We start from the raw sequence: 17143 nt of genomic DNA, 5'->3' as shown, positions 1-17143 counted from the left end.
CGTGCTGATCAAGCTGGACCGTGAGCGGAATGGTCATTCTAAAGGTGATCATCGGGCTCCCTGTATTTTACACTCGCGTGTACGTTCCATTACGAGTCGAACTGCTCACCGTATCCGAATTGTTCGGTTATGTGCCGGAGACTAAGACCGGCATATGCTCGTGCAATGCTCGCCAAGAGTGGAGAGTGGGCACTAGTAGTGGCGGATACAGCCTTCTAGTGATGAGAAGACAAACATTGGATATTAGATGGTCGGTTCCGATTCGTGCTGCAGCACCGCGAGCCCTATATGATCACGAGTTCGCACACTCCCTATCGATAATTTAATTGCGCTACTTTCCTCTCTCATCTGGGAGGAGTTCCGAAATCGATTTAAGGAGCCGTTTAACTCGATATTAATGACGACGTCATGTGAACGGGTACAGCGTTAAATCGGTATATCGGCCATTAAACCGATTTAAAGTCGCAGTGTAGACCTGGCCATAGTGTATGCAAGAGTATCCCATGAATATGGGGGTCCTGGCAAGGATGGACATCACAGGACAAAAAGAATCCCAACAAGTATGTTCTTAGCTACTGACATGCTGAATGTTCCTCTTTGCTTGTACACCAAGGGCACTCAGTGTACCTTGGTGAAGTGACTAGTCAACGGATTTGCTTACTTTTGCAAGTCACTTTTTAATGCCACTATTAGTCAAATCTCCGTCTACTCTTTTGAAATTAAGCAGAAAATAAAGATTTTATCTTCCTTTGCTTTGCTTATTTTTAACAGAGGCACTACAGAATGATGGTGGTGTCCTTTTGGTAAAACAGAATGTCAGACACATATTCTTCTTTTAAACATCTCCTGGCCTTTCTCAAAAAGGTTAAGGTGGTTTAAATAAATTTAGTCAAAGTAAATGACAGCTGAGGAATTACTAGAAAACTATACTCATTACCAACTCCTTTTCCTTAAATTTAAACCAGTCATTTACCAAACTGTGGTTTAAAGAGATCATGATGGTATATGCACTTCCTATAAAAAACGAAAACAACTTTAAATGGTAAAGAAGTGTTGGGGGGAGGAGAAATTATACACAGATGTTAATGTATGACCATGACCCTCCCTAATATTACAAGCTATGATTTAAAAATGGTCACACAGCAATCTGGTCTTTCCTATGAATTCTTAACTGAGAAATGTCCTTTTCATGCTTTTACATCACCTTAATGACAAACATAAATCAAACATGCAAGAAAACCATAAATCCACAAATCATTTGCATCAAAGTAACAGGTACTACATGAATGTTATACAGTTGATTTGAAAGTATTATTATTAGGGCCAGGGAGGGAGTAATATCTGACCACTGGCATGGGATTTACCACGTATATATACTATACAAGACTCAACATTAACAATTCTACCAAATGTAAGCAACTAATTATGTTTAACACATCAAAAATTTTATCCTAAGAGCCCAGGAGCAGACTATTCTCCTAAATAGCAGTAAGAGAATTAGAAACTGTTTACAAATGGCATGTGTTCTGAAAGATAAATTCTCAGCAGATGATAAATTAATTATCCATGGACAATTTCAGTTTGGTGTTTCTCACCCAAAAAAAGGAGTCATCAGTGTGTGTGTACTAAGCTTCAGGAGACGGACAGGAAAACATGCCTTGGAAGGGGCTTCTTGACTTGCCAGTGGTATTAGTCAAATTCTACCTTCTCTTATAAAAACTGAAGTCAGTGGAGTGGCACAAGAGTAACAGAGAGAAGTTGGCCTACCTATGCCAACCCCAGCTCAAACATACAGAGTAAAACAATGGCTGGTCAGGTTGCTTCTGCTGAAAGGATGGGGCTGTCTCCCAACTCAGGCGTCTTAGACAATGGGATCCCAAGCAGTTTCTCTGATTGGCTGAGACTGAGCTGCCACCTCCCACCATGAAAATGTAAAGTTGTTTTACATTAGCATTGCAGCTGTAGCAATTTTTTCCCCTCTCATCCACCTATGTGTTTGAGTAAATGAACTAAAAATTCTGCTCTGCCAAGTTTGCTACCAACTTAATTAGTAGCCTTTATATGGGGGAAATGTTGAGGGCCATTTGGGGCCAGGATTAGGGGGAGTGGGTCATTAACTCCAGAATTAACTTGGAGGTCAGTCATTGCCACAGGGAAGTGATATTTTTCTTACTGTCCCCTGGGCAACTATATACCCAAGGCGAAAAGCATCCCTTACTTAACTCCACTGATGCAACTAAACAACAGCAAATTTGCCCCTCCTACTTATCGTTCTTTATCAAAAAACCTCATTGTTCTTTTGAGTCTAACTTGGGGGAGAATTTCATTTTTCCCCTAGCCAGGTAGGATTGAGACAATGATATTCTGCTAATGGTTAGAATTTAGTTTGCAAGCTTATTTCTACTTTCTAAAAGCTCTAACTAGGATGAGTGAAATGCCAAATTTTATCTCTCTATAATTGTGATAGATAGATAGATAGATAGATAGATAGATAGATAGATAGATAGATAGATAGATAGATAGATAGATAGATAGATATCCCAAACAGTAACATGATCCCAAAGGAAATCAAGATCCAATTGCTAAGGAACCTACCAGCAATCTGGAAAATCTTGCAGAATGTGATGTGTACCACAATTATGATTTATTGTGTCATGTGCACTTTGCTAATAGCTAGTGGAAAGAAGCATAAAATGCTACATTTGCAACACACATTATCTTACCTGCTACAATCTGATGTCAACCACAGAAGTGGTCAGGCCACAGTTACCAGAGCCATTATTTCCAGACGAAATAAAGGCATCTGGAAGTAACTATTCTCACTACTCCACTGGAAAGCAATCACATTAACCTGCCGATAGCAGGATGATAACAGGTGTCAACACAGTAAGGGAGAAAAATACCAAGTGAATAATCCCGTTAGTTCAATATTAGGAAGCTATTTAGTGCCCTTCTCTGGAAGCATGATGTAACATTAGTTTCAAATGGGATAAAAATTATAAACTCATCTGTCTTATCTTACTATGTCTTTCTAAACAAGGTTTTCTGACTTTTTGTTTTACTTCAATACATTTTTCCTAATCATGCCCACTGCAATATCCAACAATAAAGGGTAGACAGTGCAATGTCATTGGAATTCAGCAGCATGCTCTGGCTCAAATATACCACAGTTCACTCACGAGGTTGTCCAGCGATACACACCTACACATAGATAACCAATGAGATTCCAGTTGTGAGAATCACCAAAGTAAATTTCTATTACCCCAGTAAAATCATGATGTGTGTTATTCAATACCACTTTTTAGTACTTATTTGTTTCCTGTGCATATAAAAAGAGAGAGCGTTCATTTATTTAGCTCTCAATTCAACAAGCTATTTGAAAATTAAGGTTCTGATCCAGCAAGGTATTTAGAGGACATAACTTTATCTAGTCCTTTAGTGCATTATTTTGTCACTAAGTCCAACTCACAAAGAGTTAAGAAAAATGATTGTTTTAAGTCATTCATGGAAACAGAGAAAATTTGCATTATATTATACATCTGTCTAGCTCTAATTTCTCAGCTTTGAGGAGATATTTCAAGATTAGGAGATGCTAATTAGAAGTTGATTTAGATAGATCAGATAATGTGTAACACATTTCTATATTTTAAAGCAGCCATTCCTCTAGATCACTTGTGGTCATGAAAGACCCAATATCACTTTTTGTACGATTGGGGCTGTTCTCCCTGGTATCCTGCCAAAATTCATATACCGGTAGCTACATTCTGCCTACCTAAAATTCCCCTATGGTTTCAATTAGATATGGTATTGTTCTTCATGTCCTGTCCTAAGGTATTATAAAGTATTTCTTTGGGCTCGTAGGGATTTGAGGTCAAGAAGATTACTCACATGCTTAAAAGTTAATCACCTGTTTGAAGCACTTCATTGGATCACGACTAGAATGTTCAACACCTGGCAGCCTGAGCCTTTAAACAGCTTCTGCACTTCTTCCTACCGGTTGCTGCATTTCAGAGAAAGGTAAAGTGAGTCCTTATATACACACTCTGATGCTGGCTCTGTGCAAATGTACATGGATGTGACACAAGAAAGGAGCCTTCCCACTTTATAGCCCAGTGTAGGGGGCCATCACTCCTGGTTCCATGATCAGAAGGACAGGCAACCTCTCTCTATATGTATTGGGATAAACTCACAGATAAGTTCTAAAATGATCCCAAATTAATCCAGGGAAGTCACTCAAACAGTAACAGTAAGCTGTAACTTTTACAGCCATAGACTGTTAAACAAATGTGTAGAGGGACAAACAGTCCTCAGAGACACACTGCCTGCAGAGATCACAGGCAGGCACAAACACTCTGTAAGGATACAACAAGTGCTCCTCCGCTACTGGCCTCAATCATCACTGTGCAGCAGGGGCTAAGGCCATGTCCCATCTCCCCTCCCCATCCAAACACAATTCCACCTGCTGAAGGATCTAGTCTCTGTGGTGGTGCCAACACACTCTGCTTTGCGCTAATGACACTTAAGCAGCAGGTGCTGAGTTGGCATGCAAACTGGAAGGGAGAACAGCAAGGAGGCAGAAGTCCCTATACCCAGTTTGTCCCTAACTCCTCTTTCCCCCTCCCATATTGCACACACACAGGAGTGGACCCAGAAATATTACTCCTATGTAGAAGCATCTGGTATCCGTTAGAGACAAAGACTGCCAGTTTGTTAAGCTATAGGAAAGTAAGGGGTCAATAACAAAAGGCATGATAGACAAATGATTGTTTTAATTACCAAGTTATCAGAAATCCATGATTTAGCATTTTCTTTCCAAGCATGCCAAGGAAATAATACTATCTGACTTGCTGCAATTAGACTAACATGCAGCCATTACAAAACTCTTGTTTTCAGTACACATTTGCTCATTTTACAGATTGGGGGGTGAAGGTGGGTTTTTTTAAATAAAGAAAGATGGCATTATCTGCTTACTGGCCCAGCAAGAACGTCTTACAAATTTCTCCCAAGTTTCCATAGAAATGCATGGATTAGAGCATAATTTCAGTTAATATTTTCTTCTTTCAGAGGGCTATGCTTGCTTACACTAACTGTGCACCTTCCTCTTGCAGTCGTTTTCATCTTTTGTTCGGCTTAGTAGGTTTCCTAACTGGTGGATTTTATTGAGTTAAATCAAGCTGTCACTTCATCTGCCTGAAGGATGACTCAAATACAACACATAATAATAAAAGAAAAGTAGGATAAAATAATCTTGTCAAGCCAGAAAAACTGATTGCTTGAAGTTGTAGCCTTCAATCAATACACTAATTCCACAATTTATACCTCTTTCAATTGGAAAGGAAAGAAACCCTGATATGGTATTTCTTGGCTCACTGACCAACTTTGACCTTCTATCTATGTGAACGTAAGATTAGCAAGTGCTTCTGCTTAGTGAAATCACCTATGAAAATAGGAAAGCAAATAAGTGACATTTGAGGCTCAAAGTAACTTTATTAATTTCAGAAATGCAAGGGGTGCTTATTGCTTATATGGTGTGGCCCCAACACTGGAGATCACTGTGCAGTTAGAGATTTGCGTATTAGGTTATTATGAAAGAATATAAAACTACGGTTTCTGATTTTGGCACTAACAATTTAAGAAGGTGAGTCATCCCCAAAGTTCCCCCACATTTTCAATACAATTGCAAATACAATGGATAACTGAAAAAATATACGTTATCCCTGAGAAGATGAAATTATTTGTATATAATTTCACACTTTTTTGAGGGAAAAAAGGGTTGCAGTCTCACCAAGATTAGCCACTTGATGAGTCTGGTCAAATACAGTGCACACCAGGCCATTAGAAGTACCAGGCTCTTATACAGTATGTTGTACTATTTTATGATTTATTAATTTTTGTAAAAAGTTCATTGCTCACAAAGGCCTGCTTTTATTTGTAAATTGTAATTCATTTGCATAGCTTTTAATAAACACAAAACAGTTCATTTAAAAATTGTGACTGGTCTTTGCCTATTAAGTTTCTGCTTTGCTTTTATAATTCCTACCCCACCCCCACCCCCACCCCCCCGCTGCAGGCAAAAACCAGGAAATAAAAGTTCTTTGTTTAGCAAGCCTTTTATATTTCACCCTGCCACCTGCCTAACTTGAGTTGTGGCATGCTATCAAACAGGCCCTTGAATTCCAGTTGTCTTTCTGCCCTATACTTAAAAAAAAAGAAAAGAAAAGACTGTGTAGATTTCCATATTAGCCGGGATGTTAAAAGTGCCAGTCCACATTGTTTGAAGTAACAAACAATTAAGAGAGTGTAACATGCTGTCGTTTTTCTTGAACTGGGAAGATCAGCTTTTTAAAAAATATTAAATGCCTATTTTCTCCATCTGCTGGGGAATATTTCTTTAGTTTTAGTGATAAACTCCCATCAAAACCAGGAGTAAAAGTTAAAGAAAGAAAGAAACCTGCCACCTAGAATGTGTGTCTGGTCTCAGGCAAGTGAGACACCTAGCAGCCCTGCAATCTATCTCACATGTTGCAACCTGTCCGAGGTTCCCCTCATGAAAATAAACAACAACATTAGTGAAATTCTTATTGGAATTGAATACTTGTAATTCCTATTGACTTCATTGTGCTCAGCACCAGTCAGATTAACCCAGTTCTTTTCATGAATACATCCAAAGATCTCAAAGGACTTTAAGAAGGTAAAGGTGAGAATTATTACCCCCATTTTATTGAGACCCAGATAAGTTATGTTTTTAATTCTAGGTCATACAACAGCAATATCAGGAAAAGCACTCAGGTCTCAGGCTGTAACCACTAGGCCATGACACCTTCCCAAAAGACGGTTTATATCACTAATTCAGTTACATCGCTGCTCTGGTTCAGTTCTGCCATCACGGACAAAAGTATTCTTGACACTGTTTCTCCAAGGGGTGGGTGGTGATGAGTCCCAGATAGCAGGAATCCTTGAATTACTGAGATACTTTCAAAGGCTGGTAATAAAGTTGCTCCCACAAATTATGCGGATGTAGCAAAAGCAAATAATTGTATGCCCCTACCATACATCTGTGCTAACTAATCAACTATTGAGCACACAAAATAGCACTTGTGCACGTAGCTACTCATTACTTCATATGCTCTCTTTACATGGGCCATTGCTAGAAGTGAGTAAACCGTCTGTGTTTGGCTTGTGTGGATTACAAGAACTTGACACAAGATCTATTGTCAGGTGTTAGTAAATACACAAGTCCTGATGGTTTATTTGGAGGTTTATACTCTTCAGATGGACTTTAGGGTTAGAGTTAGAGTTCAGATAAGTAACAGGGAAAACTTCTTGGAGTTTCATCCTGTAATCTTCCTGGCAGCAGCTTCCCTTCAACATGGCTTCAGCTTTCACCTTCCCCCCAAAACCTCCCATACACCACATATCAGTTTTTGAGGTCAGTTCCCTTCCCCTGACCCCACTGTCTGGACACATCACCAGTTGGCCTGATAACTTCTCTCTGGATCCCAATGACCCCAATTAAAATGTTGTTCAGTCAATGCCCCATTCAGCATAATGCAATCAAAATGTTAATGTAATAGTTGCTGGCATGCAGGAGGCTGGCTATCAGAGCTGCCATTTTCCACAACCAGCTCTTCAAAAGTGGAAGAGTTCTGGGGAGAAAATGGGGAGCTATTGGGAGACAAAGAGATAATCAAAGACTGCAGCAGGGCTGTCAGAGGGGCTGGAAAAACCAAGCTGGAAGACTTTGAGGGTTTTGGACTAATTGGACAATTGCAGGGAAGGAGGCTTCCTATTTCACCACCCATTTTGTTGGATGAGGACATGGGCTAGCCCCACAATAGCCTCAGAGCTCTACCTCCTGCATGCTGGGGATAAAAAGACTCTAGACAGTTCCCCTTTCCCTTGCTTCCAGCATTGTTGGTATTGGATGGTGAGATGATATGGGGATGCATAAGTGGGTAGGAGTGAATTTGGAGGGTTAAATAGTGTGAATGGAGGCATCAGTAAGTGAATGGCAAGTGGATTTGCTGAGTAATTACATCCTCCGATGGGCAACCACCAATTTCCCTTTCACATGTTAGGTTCTTGGGAGGCTACAGACCTACCCAGAGTGCTCTGCAAGGACAAGACCCACACACACCGTGAGTTATTTGGCTGTAATGAAGCTAAAGTGACACACCCGCAACAGGGACTCCAGGCATTGCTGTCACGGAGGTGGGGAACCCAGCGCACCGAAGCTCGGCTTGGTATGGAGTCCAAAGGCGGGATTGAAGCCGTGCAGCTATATATACAGGGTGCAAAAACAGCTCATACATAAGCAAATAGGGGCTTTCTACGGGTCTGCCCGCCCCTTGGCTTAAGGCCAGGGACTTTCCACAGACTCTTGGCCTAGGGCCGTACAAAGCGGTTCTTACTGGTTTGCGCAGGTTATGCTAGCATGCTGTGACCTACAATAACCTTTATACTGGCAGCTGTGTCTTACAATAACCTATCACCGAGAAAGCATAAACACCCTAGCTAGGCCATAACACAGTCTTCCGTGGTCCCCTACACACAAATGTCTGAAGTAATACCAAAAAGGTTTCTTGGGTTCCCCCACCTCTGGTCACAAATGGAATGGGTACAGCTAAGCTTCCTACCTCTTCCTACCTCTTTTCTAGCCACCTATCACTTTGATTCACCATTGGCTTACTCAGCATGTTATTGCTCGTAATCGTGTGTTACAGTTTTCTGCTTAAAGATGTTCTCTCTTTTATTTAGGAGGAGGGATGGTATGTCCCCAAACACCCACAGCAGCTAAACTTTATACATACATTGAGTGCTGAGTAACTACTAGGCCTAATGTAAATGATTATTCCATAAAAACTCATGTTAATATTTTATTGCTCCACATTAGCCTTGTGCTGGGACAGCAGTGTAGGCAGTGCTTCCATGCCCTCTTTTCCCCATCAGCTCCAGCTAATTGAAACATTCTTTAAAATCAGAGTTAATGGGGTTAATGATGCCAAGTTACATACAATAAATGAAGTACACAAAATCAGGTTAACATTCATCCAACATCTCTTGACTTTTGGGTGCTTAATTTCTCAAATTTAACATTACACTTAAGTAGTTTTTCCACACATAACAAAAAACATGGAAGCTAAGACAGATAAAAAGGAACATCACAAAAAAATGTTACAAGATACTAAAAATAGGGATTTAGATCTGAACCCGTTTTCAGTCACAGAGGGCTTACAGCATTTGCTACATATAAAATAAATGTTTTTAACATTCCTAACTCTCTCCTTGGTTCTTGCACATTTTGTCCTATCAGTAATTTGAATCTATTTCAAATTACTGATGGGTGTGAACCGCTGCACTGAAATGCGATTATCAGGGACTAACACCTCCTTTTTCCCCCTCACTCAGGCAGTGGGGAGAGGAGGAGAACTAGTAAATGGAAACATATCTTGCTGGTATCCTTTTGAACAGAACTCAGTCCTTCCTCAGTCCCCTGCAGCTGTGAGGGCTAAAGACATATCCTTGTGGTGATCATTGGAAGTTCAGGGAGGTGAAGGTGCAGATTTACCTGAGCTCCCTGAATTTGTGGGGCTGTCTGTGGTTGGCAGAAAAGGCCCATAGCACTCTGCAAGTCCCCACACAGTCCTGAGGTAAAAGGAGACATCACAGGTGCTCTTCTGCACCCATGGCCTTGAAAGGGTGATGCCATAAGTAGATGCAGCATCTCTGGCATAAGAACAGAAGACCAGAGACAGGTAGGCCCAGCTAGAGTGCAATATCACTCTTCATTTCAGTGCATGAAACTGGTCACATGATTGTTCAGCCAAAACATAGCCTTATAAAACCATTTGTTTAAACTTGATCAGATCTTCATTCATTAGACCAAATGACAAACTTGTAATCAATTGAACAAACACAATTTGAATAAAAATACTGTGTAAGTAAGAAGGTATCAAAAAATCTACATGGATGTAATTAGGAAATTTAAAAAAGGGTGGAGAATTCTGAGAACTAGATTCTGCCACATAGTTGCAGTAAGTAGCATCTCATTCTGCAAATGGTCTCAGTGGAACTACTCATAGAGTAAGGTAATAATAAACCTGAGTAATGCTGGCAGAATCTGGGTCTCAATAAGTTATATACTTGGCCTTTAGGAGCATCTGTGATACACACCCAAGTCAGAGGTATTCACCTATAACTCCAGCTCTCCACAGGCTCCAACTTTGGCCTGGTCTACACTTGGGGGGGGGGGGGGCGCAGAATCGATGGTCACAGCTCCCCCGTCTACTCCACTTCCGCTTCTCACCCTGGTGGAGTTCCGGAGTCAATGGCAGAGCATTCAGAGATCGATTTATCGCATCTCAATCCCCGATAGATCAATCACTACCCGTCGATCCGGTAGGTAGTGTGGACGTACCCTTTGCGATGTTCCAGCAAGGAACAGGCATATACAACTGTAGAACATTCCAACCACTAGTGACTAAAAACTGCCTTTTGCTAACCAGGGTAAAACACACATTAAGGAATTCTACAATAATGGTCAAAAACACAGGAGTAACACCATTTTAAACCAGTGATCTAGAATACTGGAGTACTGTATATTTTCTATAAATATTTTAAATATATTTTAAATGTAATGTTTTAGATATCAACGGCTGCTATTTTTGTTTCTTTTATTAATGTAGAAAATAAAAAAACAAACATTTTAGCAACTTTCACAAAGAAATACAAATGCAACGAGCAATAGTAACTACAGGAAAAGTTAGTGAGTCAAATGATGAGTAAACCACATATGCAATAGATATCCACCCTAAAGACTTGATTCCCACACAGAAAATTAAGGAAGTTCAGAATTAAGTACCCTCAACCCAGCCTCTTGGGTCAACAGATATTGCAGCCAACTACACAACATATGTGACTTCACAGCCTTCTCTGACACCCTGGCCTACCTAGCTTTGGCAAGAAAAGGTGAATTAAAGAGTATTGTACCACAGTTTGGTGTTAGCTGTGAATTTCATGATTTTATTGAGTTTAGAGAAGATATTTTGGGTTCCTAGTAAATTAGCCTTCAAAACTGTTGGTTCAGGAAAGTAATAGTTTATAAAGGCTAAATCCTATTGTGTGTGCCATACCCAAGAAGCTAGCCTTTGGACACCAAGATTCCTCCTGAACAAATCATGGAGTCACCCTGGATCCATAACTACAACACTAGACTGCAGCAGACCTGACACACTTCTACCCTCACTTTGTAGGGAGCAATGACTAGAAAATCTTCTTAGGGGTGAGGCTAGCACTACCACTTACTCCACCTGTAGCCCACCCAGCCATGGTACCAAAACACCACACAGAGCGCCCTTCAGGGCTGTGTACAGTGAATACCACTGGGATTGTGATATTGCTGATTTTGCTACCTCTGAGCTCTGGTGCAGTTGGGGGGGAGGGAGAGAAACAATTTCCCTCATAAAGATTAAACATGGATCCAAGCTATACAGATCAAACATCCCCAAATCTAGGGAGAGAGGGATGGTTGGATTCAGAGATTTGGTTCAGAGCCATCTCTAATGGGGTATACACAGAATTAGAAGTAAAGTGAATGAAATATTGTCTGAGTCAAAAGAGCAGGATTTGGCCCTAAGAGTATATACTCTGCTTCTTATTTCATTTCAACTGGACCTTGGAATTAATGAGGAATTATTGCAGTGCATAAATACACAACACTCTGCTTTCTATACTACATAGGAGAGTAGCTCCCAGCTTCACCATTACCAAAGGCAGACTGAAAGTACATCAGAACCTTCAGGAATTATAGTAGTGCCGTTACAGGGCTTTGAGGCCAGTACCTCATAATGCTATTGTATTTTATTAAGGGTTTTCTTTCACACAGAAAAGGAATACACACTTGTATGACAACAAACCAATCTCTGACAGGAATAATTTAAAGTGAAGGCACATAGCACAGTCCTAGTATGAGTGGGTCGATTCCATTACTTTACTATTTCTAGCAGTAGCAGCACCTAGAGTCCCCAGCCCTCTTGCACTAAGAACTGTACAAACACACAGCAAAGAGAGATTCCCTGCCCCAAAGATCCTTATGTAACTCTTCGCAGTCAGCTTTGGACTTACTTTGAATAATCTTGTATTGTCTGCAAACTTTGCCACCTCACTTTTTATCCCCTTTTCCGAGTATTTAGGAGTATGTTGAACAGTACTGGTCTCACTACAGATCCTTGGAGGACCCCACTATTTACCTCTCCCCATTCTGAAAACTCCTACCCATTTTCCGTACATTTTAATCAGTTGCTGATCCATGAGAAGATCTTCCCTCTTATCCCATGACTGCTAACTTTACTTAAGAGCCTTAGTGTGGGACCTTGTCAAAAGGATTTCTGAAAGTCCAAATACACTATATCAACTGGATCATCCTTGTTTTCATGCTTGTTGACACCCGTAAACAATTCTAATAGATTAGTAAGGCATGATTTCTCTACATAAGCCATTATGACTCTTCCCCAGCATATGTTCATACATGTGCCTGATAATTTTGTTCTTCACTACAATTCCAAAAAATTTGCATGGTACTGAAGTTAGGCTTACCGGCCTATAATTGCCCGGATAGCTTCTGGAGCCTTTTTTAAAAGTCAGCGTTACATTATTTATCTTCCAGTAGAGAAGCTGATTTAAGCAAAATTATGGGAAAAGTGAAGACGATTTGTATTTTATGTCAATGGAGTAGTGCTTACTTTCAGCAGGTATGACCTCTTGATCCTTCATTCTTAATGGGCCAAATTCAGTCCGAAAAGAGGTCTCCTGAAGCTAATGGAGTTACCCCAGGGATAGACTGAGACCAACATGCACAGTTATTTCAGGAATCTTGGGCACAATGGAGTGACTTACAGGCAATTCATCAATTCTAACTTTGAATTTCCAGGCTTTGTTGATTTTGTTTCATAACATCATTTAAATGTCTATGTTGCTTTTTCTTGTGGTGTTAATATTTTTAATTGAGAGAGAGAATGAATATATATAGATATAATATCAGGGCACATATTTCTTGTATAAGATAAACACAATTATCTAAAATTTAATCATCATACAACTTATTAAAATAGATTACATTTTAATGTGCACTGCAATTTGTGCATTATACAGAACGCTCTATATTTGCAGCTTCTACTGTGTGACTACCCTGACAACCTGCACAACTGAAGATATATGGGCGGGGAGGGAGGAGAGACACTATCTAAATGGATGTATTTGGTGTTGATAGTCAGATACAGTTTTCACCTTTATCCCAGCTTGTTTCTGACCCACTGAGTTAGTGTTAATCACCCCTGTAGGCACCAGTAATTTCCCCATATGTGGAATTTGATAAGTTAGAGCACCCACTTCATTTCAAGAAGATTCCAGCTGACTATCCAGTTATCGCTAGGGACAGCTTCAAGCACTTCCATGCCGGTCCTTGTATTCTTAGCTTTATCAAGTGCTTTACACTTTTTGTCTTTTATCTCTTAATTGAGACCTGACTGCAAGAAATGCCTATCTCTTAAACTGTGTTGCATTAAGTATTAACTTTAACTGCTTTGGCTACTTGAAAACCTTAAGAAGCTGGAAAAAGATGGAAAATGTCCCAAATCTTTATTTAGAAAAATTGTGTAAATGCTACCGTGCAATAAAAAAAATCTTTTTCTCCCTCTCTAACCTCCAGCACCCTCCAAAGTAAAAAGTGTGCGTGTGTGTGTTACAAACCTAAGCCAACATTGTGTCCTCCCTTTTTCAGCTTGCAACACATTAAAATGCAAAGGTTCTGAAAAAAGAAGAGGCATACAGTATTACTAAATTAATGATGTACGATCAATAAGTTATTTAGCAATTAAAGGTGATAGAGAATTCTTTTTATTTCACTCTAATGATCTGTTAGTCCATTCTGTTGTAATCAGCATCAGTAGATACTTCCTAATGAAGTTTAGGACATGCACATATAATCAGTCAGCACAGTCTGCCCATCAAGGCAAGTATTTTTATTTCTGATTTTTTTTCCTTGTCCATTATATGGAGAGGTAAAAAGCTCTTTATGTTAAAATAATGGTGGGAAAGATGTAGATTTTATTCTTGTGCCTGCTACCGGCTTGTTGTGCCCTTGGCACAAGTCACTAGAGCTAAAACATTTTAGAAGTGGCCTCTGATTTTGAATACACACCTTGAAACATCTAGCACCTGATTTTTAGAGATCGGGGGGGGATCCACAACTCACGTTGATGTCAGTTGGAGCTGTGGGTGCCTAGTATCTCTACGTAGCAGGTCTAAGATAACTTAGATTGGACACCCAAAAAGAGGCATCCAAAAATCAGAGGCCACTTCTATGAATGTTGGCCATAATCTTTCTCTCCTCTGTAAAATGAGGGTAATAATACCTGCCAAATAATACCTGCCAAATTCATTAGTGTCTGTAAAGAGCTTTCAGATATTTGGATTAAAAAAGTTGTATGCATGTGCAAAGTAGCAATGCTCATGAGAGAGAGAGAAAGACTTTCACCTACTAGATCATTACAGCTGACCTTTTATAAACAATTGCTCTCCCTTTTCTCACCCTCAAAATCAGTTTTGTCAGGATGGCCAGCCAGGATTTGGTCAGTCAATTCATCTACTGCCCACAATGGAGCAAAAAAGCATCATCCACACCACAGACCAATATGATAATTCTGCAGTGAGATTTATTAACCCAGTAGGAGTTCTGAATTCACTGAAGTTAAGGTCCCATACAGGAGAGCAGATGCATAGCAATATGCCATGTACCCTAGCACAGAGAATTGGTTTTGTATCTTGGAATATTACAATGGGGCCCAAACTTCAAGGATTACTTGGATTAGGGTTTTATTTGATCCATTACAAACATATGGGCTAACCATGAAATTCAGATCTTGATCTGGCTTCAAGCCTGTTAGTACTTACACAAACACTATTGGTAGGCATGTCACTTTACAGATCTATAAGAATACAAGTCCTCTGCCCTGAAGAATTTGCAATCCAGGTAGACAAACACAAACAAAGTATAAAGGAATAGAATGGAATATGGAAACAAAGTGACTGAGTGTGTGCTAACAACACAAAAGTGGTATGTATATCGGGGCCAGGAGAAGCTGGTGGACAATACATAAATTTGAGAGAGGTAAAATAAATAGAATGTCTTTGATATATTCAGAGCAGACAAATATTAATTGCAAATTGATATAAATGCACAATAATGAATTTAAGGAAGGAAACACAAGAGCCAGGAATTATTTTCTGTGGTCATGTACAGAAGACAACTCTGGGGAAAGGATGGATAAACCACTAAAAAATTTGACAAAGAGCTTAACAGCACTCAACATAGATCAGAAAAGAAAATATTGATAAGCCATGGGAAATTTCTTTATCAGAAACAATAGGTGCTAATAACCAAGGCTGCATTATAACGATAGTGAGATTCTGGTCACCTTATCTAAAGGCTATTATCTCAATAGGTAAAGTACAGCAGAAGGCCAAAAGATGGATAAAGAGAGTCATATACAATAGATATTCAGAAAGATCAGAAATGCTACCCATAATATTTAGAAAGGAGGAGAATTTACAAAGATGTAGAAAATACCAAAGGGATATTGGGAGAGAAACTGCAAACATATTTGAGCTAATATGAAATTCAAGAACAATACATTAACTAAAGTGAAAGAAAAGACAGTCAGAAAATGAACATAGAAGGGATTTGTTTACCCAGCAAACAATTAATGTGAAATAGGCTACGTCAAGCAACAACCAGGAAGGCTAAAATAATTAATGTTAAAGGAGTGGGACAAGTTCTTGGATGCTGAGTAAATTTCCTAACTCAAGTAGGAAAAGAAAACTCCTGTTAGCATAAATATCACTGGTTACTAAATTATTGTAAAGGATTAATTTATACAATGCACTTTGAAAGTAGAAAAAGCACTGTACAATTTAGCGTATAAAGAGAGCTCTTTATCCACAACTGAAATGCACTCATGTGGAGGATGGAATGCAGTCTGTCTGGTCCCTGCAATACTTCCAAACAGAGTTTAGGATGGGAAGTGAACAATAACTTTTGCAACAGAAATTACAGAAAGAACCTGGCAGGCAGAATTTAATTAGCCATGTTTAGACTTAGCCACTTGCAAGCGGTATCAGGAATCTTCCACAACCTCAAGTTGACAGCTCACCTAAACACTGGCGCCTCCAAACAGAACGTTTCCCTCCAGAACAATAGTTGAAGTATTGCTACAATACTAACTCCAAGGGAAGAGCGCCCCTACTAAGTCACTAGGTTCACTTCTAGCAGCACCTGAGATTTCCTTGGGAGGGCTCTCTCTAAATCCTGGTTAGGCTTAGTGCTCTCTATATTATCAGATCTGACAAGATCACAGCCAGATGTGGTGCTACTGCATAAAGCCTGAATCTTCAGAAGCATTACTGTGTGGTGGGGTACAGTGAACACCATCCTCAAAATATCAGAAACGATAGCAATACTGATAAGAGGCTTCTTACTAGGCTTTTACAGGTACTCTCTGACAATACTTATAGGGAGAATTTTCCCTCTAAAATATGATTTCTTTAAAAAACAAAACAAAATCAAAATACAAAGGCTTTTTTGTTTGTTTTCTTATTGTCCCATAACATTTTAGCGTGTTACTTTTTGGAAGACTTCTATTAAACTTGATACATGAGGCTGGTGGGCTGCCACAAACTTGTAAAAATTCTTTCAAAGAATTGCTGCATAGCAGTGGGGATTGAACAGGATTTTTTAAAAATCAAGGTAATAGCAGAGGCTCTAGAAAATGGGAAGACTGCTAATAGATAATTTCATTTTCTTCCATCTCCTAACTGCTATGAACATAGCATGAGCTTCAGGAAAATTGCAGAAGGTTTTTACTAATCTTGCTACTTTAAAATCTCAATTCTCCTAAGCAATGTACTATAGTCTATATACCAGATTACGATCTGTGCTGGGAATGTTCTCTGAATTTTACCCTATTACCAACACCCCTAAAAGTTCTGAACCTTTTGACTGTGAAGACGTTTATATTATTGTCAGTTTCAAGAGTTAAATATTCCAGGAGGAATTTGTTACTACACAGTGATACATAATGCCTGAAAA

The sequence above is a fragment of the Chelonoidis abingdonii genome, chromosome 10 (genome assembly GCF_003597395.2).
Source record: "Chelonoidis abingdonii isolate Lonesome George chromosome 10, CheloAbing_2.0, whole genome shotgun sequence".
In the NCBI taxonomy this organism is placed as follows: domain Eukaryota; kingdom Metazoa; phylum Chordata; order Testudines; family Testudinidae; genus Chelonoidis; species Chelonoidis abingdonii.
This window is presented reverse-complemented; position numbering follows the sequence as displayed.